The sequence below is a fragment of the Zea mays genome, chromosome 4 (assembly GCF_902167145.1).
Source record: "Zea mays cultivar B73 chromosome 4, Zm-B73-REFERENCE-NAM-5.0, whole genome shotgun sequence".
NCBI lineage: Eukaryota > Viridiplantae > Streptophyta > Magnoliopsida > Poales > Poaceae > Zea > Zea mays.
In genome coordinates this window covers 71,598,814-71,607,827 of record NC_050099.1, presented here as the reverse complement: position 1 = coordinate 71,607,827, position 9,014 = coordinate 71,598,814, and positions in this window count along the sequence as shown.

Genomic DNA, 9,014 nt, shown 5'->3' with positions numbered 1-9,014 from the left:
TTTTCAGCTGCTTTCGCTGCTTCTCGAGTGTCATGAATATCTTTTTTGCTCTTTTTCATTATTTCATGAGCCATCCCTCGGCCGCCATTTTCCCAGATATCAGTGAAAAAATTTCCGCCTATTGAGCTTGCTTCGGCCGAGGGGTCCTTCGTATCGTTAATAGAGAAGGCAGTTTCGGCCTGGGCCAAAGTTTTAACATGTTCACACCCCACCTTCTCCAAAATAGCTGCAACTCCCCTCGCACCTGAGAACGCGCAAACGTCCCCATGGTCGCTCAAAAGCTTCGGCTTCGCTGCTGATCCACTCAATTACGCCCTCAGGATCGCCTCTTATGAAGTTGTCTTCGCTCGAGTATGCGCCCACGTTGGCGAAGCTAGTCTTTATCTTTTTTACGCACTCCACAGATTTTTCAAAACATCTCTCTTTTGATGCGCGAAGTTCTACAACTGTTTTTTCACAATAATTTTTCCAGTAATCACTGGCATCTCGTTCAGCTTCGGCAACATCGCATTTTAATTTGGCTTCGGCCAGTTGCTTTTGAAGGTTTTCAATCTCATTCTTTTGGATTTCAGATTGAGCCTTGAAGTTAGCTTCATCTCCCTTTACTTTGTCCACCAATGTAAGTAGGATTTTGTCTTTTTCCAAAGCTTCGTTTCTCATCCTGATAACCTCTGTTCGAAGGTTGTTGAGAGCAATAGTGCAGCTCTCGTCTTCGGCATTCTTTTGCGCCCTTAAGGCGTTGCTAAGTATTAAGCCCTATACAAAAAGAATGAATGGGTTAATATAATAACAAAAGACTAATTCAAAATTCATAAACTTCCAAATACACAATTTTCATACCATCAGACTGTTGTATGCAAGGCTATCCGCAAGATCGTCCTTCGTCATGGCGCAGAGGCCAGCTTCAAGCTTCGGGAACCCCATACTTCTGGCCATTTCCCGGCAGACGGATAATTCTTTATTGTCTGGGAGGCAATACAAGAAGTCATCTTCATCTGTGCCATTAAACACTAAGGCCCCTTTCGGGTACTTCAGTTCTCGGGCATAGTGTTTAGCTTCAAAATTTTCTTCTTCAGATAATCTTTTTCTCGAAGCGTGTCGAATAATATAATCAAGGACTTCGGAAGGCGCTTTGGGAGTAGGAGCGGCAGCTTTTTCAGGCAAAATCTGTCCTATAGCTTCTTCATCCGCTGCCTTTTCTCCAATTTCCGAGGGTTTCTCCTTGGCGGGCTCTGAAGGCCCAGCTTCGGCGCTAGCCTGGCTCATTGTAGCTTCGGCTTCGGTCAGTTTTGTTTCGGTTTCAATTTGCACTTTCGAAGCCTTAGCAATTTTCCCTGGAGTAGAGCTTGAAGCTTTTATCGTCTCCAACACATCTAGTACGCTGGCCATCCTTTTTCTCTTGGGGTCACCTTCACTCCTGCCGAAGGGCTTAGAACTTCTAATGATTTCGTCCCTTTGATTCTTGGTTCCTCAATTTTGCCAGTCTTCGGCATTGCAGCCGACTCTTCAATCCTCTGCGTAGGAGCAGATCCTCTTGCTTCAATAGCTGAAGAAGTTTCACCGCCAAATTCAGGTACTATGGCCGGTTCAATGTAGTGCGGTCGGTGGGTAAGGACCTTCAACTTTTTCCTCTTCGGTGCAGGCTCGCTTGAAGCAACCGAAGCAGCAGCCTTTCCAGAAGTTGCACCCTTTCTTTTCTGACCCCACGGCGGGTAGCGATAGTTAGGGTACACAAATCCAATAGCATCAAAAACCCTATTTAGTCTTTTCTTTTTTCGGCTCTCGAAGGCCGCAGATAGTGCATTATCTTCAGACTTGGAGTATGCTCCAAGTAGTTCATCACTAGTATTTTCAACACATTTCAACCAGTCATCATCTGGTTCAATAAACTGGTCTCCAAACCTGAAGGTATATTTCAACCGAACTAAACCACCTTTGCTAGGGTTAGTGATGCTCTCTGTTGGCATTTCCCAGCTGTTTATCAATGGCCATATCCTGTAGGATACATGTTCTTGAACTAAGTCTCTTGTCCCAATAAAAGAGCAAACTGTGCTGAAGGCCCTTCGGCATGCTTCGGCTGCCTCATCAATTTCTACCTTCGGCTTTCGAAGGCCGAAGCGGGACCAGATGGGTCGCATAATGATTTCTTTAATATCTTCTCTTGCCTTCAAATCATTTTTCACGTAAAACCATTCTTCCATCCAGGCCCCGGGCCACCTCTTCCGAAACGTTGGCACTAGATAGCTTGCGCCAGAGCGAGCAACAAAGCTGTAGCACCCAAAATTGTTATGATATTGTTCCTTACCCCAAGGCTTCGTCTCATACGAAAGCTCGTGCATACTGCAAAAACATCTTGCGCTTGGCTCTAGACCTTGACTCCTCACAGCCCAGACGAAGATCCCCATTCTGATAATTGCTTCGGGAGTGATCTGGTGAAGGAAAATCTGATATATATTTAAAACTTCAACCACAAATCTGCTTAATGGGAACCGAAGTCCAGCTTTGAAGAAACTTCTGTAGATTACAACTTCATCTTCTTCGGGAGCAGGAACGGCTCTGTCTACGTCAGCCCTCACAATAGACATATCTCGAAAATACCTTCCTCTCATATTATCAAGATGACTCTGTTTGATAGTTGATTTCCCGAAGACTGCATGACTTGGTCGCCAAGGACGATCTTCAGAGTCTTCGCCTCCACTCTCCAAATCATAGATGTCGCTATCATCAGTATCTTCAGACAAGCCTTCTAATATCTCTTTAGTTATCTTCTCTGTGTTTGTTTTTGCAATTGACTCAATAAATCCAGCAGTCTTCTCCTCAAGGAGCTTCTCCTCCTCGCTCAGCTTCGTCTCAGCAGCAACTTTTTGTCTTGAGACATCTTTTCTTCGGAAATGGCGAAAATGTGTCCTTAAAACCGAAGCTTAGAAAGTCTAAGAAACTAAGCAAGTGTTGGTAAGCAAGAGCTAAAAAATTGAGCAAAACAAAGCAGGCGGCAAGTAACGTACCAAATGTGCTCGGGGTGAGTTCCTATTTATACGCCCAGTGCGATCCAAGTTGGAGGGCCCCGTCTGTCATTGACTGTTGCTATTCTAGCAAAGGGAAGGTGTTTTTTTGGACCTTCGGCTTATGGCCTTCATCCATATCACAATCTAAATTCGTTATTCTAACAAATTAATCTTGCGAGGGGCTACTATTGGGGGCCTTCGTCTTCCGAAGGTCCTCAAAAACATGATTTAACAATGTTTCCGGAGTTGTAATACATGAACATGTACCTTCGGACTCGGATCAGAACCACAGTGTGAGAAGCACGAACAATACGAAGATTGATGCAGCGCCGAAGCTACGCGCAAGGGAGCTTCGACATGACAGCAGGAAAGGGAACCGACTTAAAGGGGAAAGGCTATTTAGACCTCGATGAATTACCTTATAGTCATTAGCAAATGTAAAGGGCATGAATGTAATTTCACATGGGCTGCGTCCCATGCCTATAAATAGATGAACAGTAACCCCGTACTGTTCACGCTAACTTGCATTTGCTCATGCATCACACTTGTACTTTTACCTTCTATCAAGCCGAAGGTACATTTGTAATTTGATATCATTTCTATTTTTCCATGATAATAAAATAGAAATGAGTTGATAATGTTACATAATTGTTCATGTTATCTCTTACATTTCATACGATTCTCCTTTTATTATCGTATACTGCAATGATGAAGGTATGTCCTTCATGACCTTCGTCTGAAGATCATTATATCCTAAGGGAAATAATGTCTCGGAGGACGAAGGGTATTAACATTTAACATTTTTTGTGTTGCCTTGTTCTTAACTCATAGCACTTGAGAACAAGTCACCAACACTCGTAACCTCGAGGAACCGTGTTCTAGGTCTGTGGGTAAGACAACCCTGACCCCATAGACTAAGAAGAACGGTGTGAACCCCGTGGCTCAGCTCAGAGTTGTTCTCGGGCTCCAGATCAGCGAGGGGAGTCCGGTGAGCCATCGCCTGCCGAAGTTGTTCAGATCGTTGAAGATCCTCGGCTTGAGGCCTTCTTGGATCATGCAAATAGCACGTTCTACCTGACCGTTTGACCTTGAATGGACCACAACTAAATAGTTCTGTTTTGGTGCTTATGCCAAAGGGGGAGAAAATAAGGCCAAAGCAACTGGATCAGCTACCACCGATCACCAGGCCGCACCGGACTGTCCAGTGTGCCACTGGACCGGTGGCAGGCAACGGTCTTTTTCGCCGAATAAGGGAATTGCACACTGTTCACTGTCTGGTGGCGCACCTGAAAGTCACCTAGAGGGGGGGTGAATAGGCGTAACCTAAAATTTATAACTTTAAACACACACTACAAGCCGGGGTTAGCGTTAGAGTTAAATTTAAGTCCGAGAGAGAGGGGAAAAATAAATCAAATGGGAATCAAGCGAATGAACACGGTGATTTGTTTTACCGAGGTTCGGTTCCAAAGAACCTAGTCCCCGTTGAGGAGGTCACAAAGACCGGGTCTATTTCAACCCTTTCCCTCTCTCAAACGGTCACTTAGACCAAGTGAGCCTTCTCCTTAATCAATCGGGTCACTAAGACCCCGCAAGGACCACCACACGCTTAGTTGTCTCTTGCTTTGATTACAAGTCACTTGAGAACAAGAATGAGAAAGAAGAAAGGCAATCCAAGAAACAAGAGCACAAAAGAACATGAACACACACTCTCTCAAGTCACTAAATGATTGGAATGAATTCTAGACTTGGAGAGGGTTTGATCTTTGGAAATGTGTCTTGGAGTGAATGCACTAGCTCTTGTATTGAATGTGATCTCTGAAAAACTTGGATGCCAAAGGTTGTGGTGGTTGGGGGTATTTATAGCCCCCAACCACCTTGGTAGCCGTTGGCCAAGGCTGCTGGCGATGGGCGCACCGGACAGTCCGGTGCGCCACTGGACAGACACTGTTCCTTGTCCGGTGCGCCGCCACGTCACCCGACCGTTAGGGTTCGGAGCTGAGTCGACCGTTGGACCTTTGTCTTCTTGCCACACCAGACAGTCCGGTGCCACACCAGATAGTCTGGTGCCCCTCTAACTTTCTGCTCTGACTCTGTCGCGCACTGTTCACCGTGGCAGGCGCTTTTGCAGTCGACCATTGGCGCTGGATAGCCGTTGCTCCGCTTGCTCACCGGACAGTCCGGTGAATTATAGCGGAGCGTGCCCTATAATTCCCGAGAATGGCTGCTTGATATCTGTACGGTCTTGGTGCACCGGACACTGTCCGGTGGCACACCGGACAGTCCGGAGCGCCAATTTTCAGCACACTCAAGTTCTTGCTCCGGTTTTTGATCGAGTCCCTAACTTGATTTCTTTATTAGTTTGTGTTGAACCTTATGCACCTGTAATACATGAATTCTAGAGCAAACTAGTTAGTCCAAGTGTTTGTGTTGACAATCAACCACCAAAATTAATTATAGGAAATGGTTAACCATATTTCCCTTTCAATCTCCCCCTTTTTGGTGATTGATGCCAACTCAAACCAAAGCAAATATAAAGTGCAGAAATGTAACTAGTTTGCATTTAGAATGTGCATAGGTTACTTGGAGTTAAACCAATTGAAAAATTCATTAAATATGAATGGATTGCTTTTTTCTTTTTATTTAACATTTTGGACCACATTTGCACCACTTATTTTGTTTTTGCAAATCCTTTTGGAAAATCTTTTCAAAGTCTTTTTTGCAAATAGTCAAATGTATATGAATAAGATTGAAAGAAGCATTTTCAAGATTTGAAATTTATCCCCCTGTTTCAAATGCTTTTCCTTTGACTAAACAAAACCCCCCTGAATGAAATTCTCCTCTTAGCTTTCAAGAGGGTTTTGAGATAGATATCAATTTGAAATTTTAGATAGATACCAATTGATATTAGATACTAATTTGAGAATTCATCAATTGAAATAAATACCATTGAAAAAATACCAATTACAACTTCATTTCAATTTTTTTTGAAATGGTGGTGCAGTCCTTTTGCTTTGGGCTTAATATTTTCTCCCCCTTTGGCATTAAGCACTAAAAACGGAGACCTTGAGAGCCCTTTTTAACACTTTCTCCCCCATTGGTAAAAGAAATATGAGTGAAAGATTATACCAATAGAGAGTTTGTGGAGTAATGACAAAGGATAAATGATACCGTCAGAGTTGGAGTGGAAGCCTTGTCTTTGCCGATTACTCCATTTCCCTTTCAATCTAAGACTAAGTATAGAAATACACTTGATAACACATTAGTCTTAGTCTCGGCACAAGAAGAATAAGAAATATGCATTTGCACCAAATGAAAGAGACATGATCAAAGGTATATAAATAAGCTATGTGTGCAATGTTTCATTCAAAATTCCGAGAATCAAGTATATTTAGTTCATTCCTAAGTTTGCTAAAGGTTTTCTCATCTAATGGCTTGGTAAAGATATCAGCTAATTGATTCTTAGTGTTGACATAAGCTATTTCGATATCCCCCTTTGTTGGTGATCTCTTAGAAAGTGATACCAAATATCTATGTGCTTAGTGCGACTGCGTTCAAGGGGATTATCCGCCATGCAGATTGCACTCTCATTATCACATAGAAGAGGGACTTTGCTCAATTTATAGCCGTAGTCCCTAAGGGTTTGCCTCATCCAAAGTAATTGCGCGCAACAATGGCCTGCGGTAATGTACTTGGCTTCGGTGGTGGAAAGAGCTACGGAGTTTTGTTTCTTTGAAGCCCATGACACCAGGGATCTTCCTAGAAACTGACAAGTCCCTGATGTGCTCTTTCTATCAATTTTACACCCTTCACAATCGGCATCGAAATATCCTATTAAATCAAAAGTGGATCCCTTGGGGTACCAAAGCCCAAACTTAGAAGTGTAAACTAAGTATCTCATGATTCTCTTCACGGCCCTAAGATGAACTTCCTTAGGATCTGCCTGGAACCTTGCACACATGCATACAGAAAGTATAATATCCGGTCGAGATGCACATAAATAGAGTAAAGATCCTATCATCGACCAGTATACCTTTTGATCTACAGATTTACCTCCCGTGTCGAGGTCGAGATGCCCATTTGTTCCCATGGGTGTCTTGATGGGTTTGCTCAGACCAGTGTAGTCTACACACATCCGCCATTTCCCCCTTTCTTTCTCACAAGCACAGGGTTGGCAAGCCATTCGAGATGGAATACCTCTTTGATGAACCCTGCCGCCATTAGCTTGTGGATCTCCTCGCCTATGGCTCTGCGCTTCTCCTCATCGAACCGGCGCAGAGGCTGCTTGACGGGTCGGGCTCCGGCTCGGATGTCCAGCGAGTGCTCGGCGACATCCCTCGGTATGTCGGGCATGTCCGAGGGACTCCACGTGAAGACGTCGGCGTTCGCGCGGAGAAAGTCGACGAGCACTGCTTCCTATTTGGGATCGAGCCCGGAGCCGATCCGGATCTGCTTGGAGGCGTCGCCGCTGAGGTCGAGGGGGATGACCTTAACCGTCTCCGCTGGCTCAAAGTTGCCGGCATGACGCTTCACGTCTGGCACCTCCTTAGAGAGGCTCTCCAGGTCGGTGATGAGGGCCTCGGACTCGGCGAGGGCCTCGGCGTACTCCACGCACTCCATGTCGCATTCAAACGCGTGTTTGTACGTGGGGCCGACGGTGATGACCCCGTTGGGGCCCGACATCTTGAGCTCCAGGTAGGTGTAGTTGGGGACGGCCATGAACTTCGCGTAGCATGGTCTTCCCAGTACCGCGTGGTAGGTTCCTCGGAACCCGACCACCTCGAACGTCAGGGTCTCCCTTCGGAAGTTGGAGGGTGTTCCGAAGCAGACGGGAAGGTCGAGTTGTCCGAGGGGCTGGACGCGCTTCCCGGGAATGATCCCATGGAAGGGCGCAGCGCCTGCCCGGACAGAGGACAGATCGACACGCAGGAGCCTGAGGGTCTCGGCGTAGATGATGTTGAGGCTGCTGCCTCCGTCCATGAGGACCTTGGTGAGCCTGACGTCGTCGATGACGGGGTCGACGACGAGCGGGTATTTCCTCGGGCTCGGCACATGGTCGAGGTGGTCGGCTTGGTCGAAAGTGATGGGCTTGTCGGACCAGTCTAGGTAGACTGGCGCCGCCACCTTCACCGAACAGACCTCCCGGCGCTCTTGCTTGCGGTGCCGAGCCGAGGCATCCGCCGCTTGCCCACCGTAGATCATGAAGCAGTCGCGGACCTCGGGGAACTCTCCTGCTTGGTGATCTTCCTTCTTGTCGTCGTCGCGGGCCTTGCCACCCTCCGCGGGTGGCCCGGTCCTATGGAAGTGGCGCCGAAGCATGACGCACTCCTCAAGGGTGTGCTTGACGGGCCCCTGGTGATAGGGGCACGGCTCCTTGAGCATCTTGTCGAAGAGGTTGGCACCTCCGGGGGGTTTCCGAGGGTTCTTGTACTCAGCGGCGGCGACAAGGTCCGCGTCGACGGCGTCGTGTTTCGCTTGCGACTTCTTCTTGCCCTTCTTCTTGGCGCCGCGCTGAGTTGACGCCTCGGGGGCATCTTCCGATGGGCGACCCTGGGGCTGCTTGTCCTTCCGGAAGATAGCCTCGACCGCCTCCTGGCCGGAGGCGAACTTGGTGGCGATGTCCACCAGCTCGCTCGCCCTGGTGGGGTCTTGCGACCCAGATTGCTCACCAGGTCGCGGCAGGTGGTGCCAGCGAGGAACGCGCCGATGACACCCGAGTCGGTGATGTTGGGCAGCTCGGTGCGCTGCTTCGAGAATCGCCGGATGTAGTCCCGGAGAGACTCTCCCGGCTGCTGTCGGCAGCTTCGGAGGTCCCAGGAATTTCCGGGGCGCACGTACGTGCCCTAGAAATTGCCGGCGAAAGCTTGGACTAGGTCGTCCCAGTTGGAGATCTGCCCCGGAGGCAGCTGCTCCAACCAGGCGCGGGCGGTGTCGGAGAGGAACAGGGGGAGGTTACGGATGATGAGGTTGTCATCGTCCGTTCCACCTAGTTGGCAGGCCAGACGGTAGTCC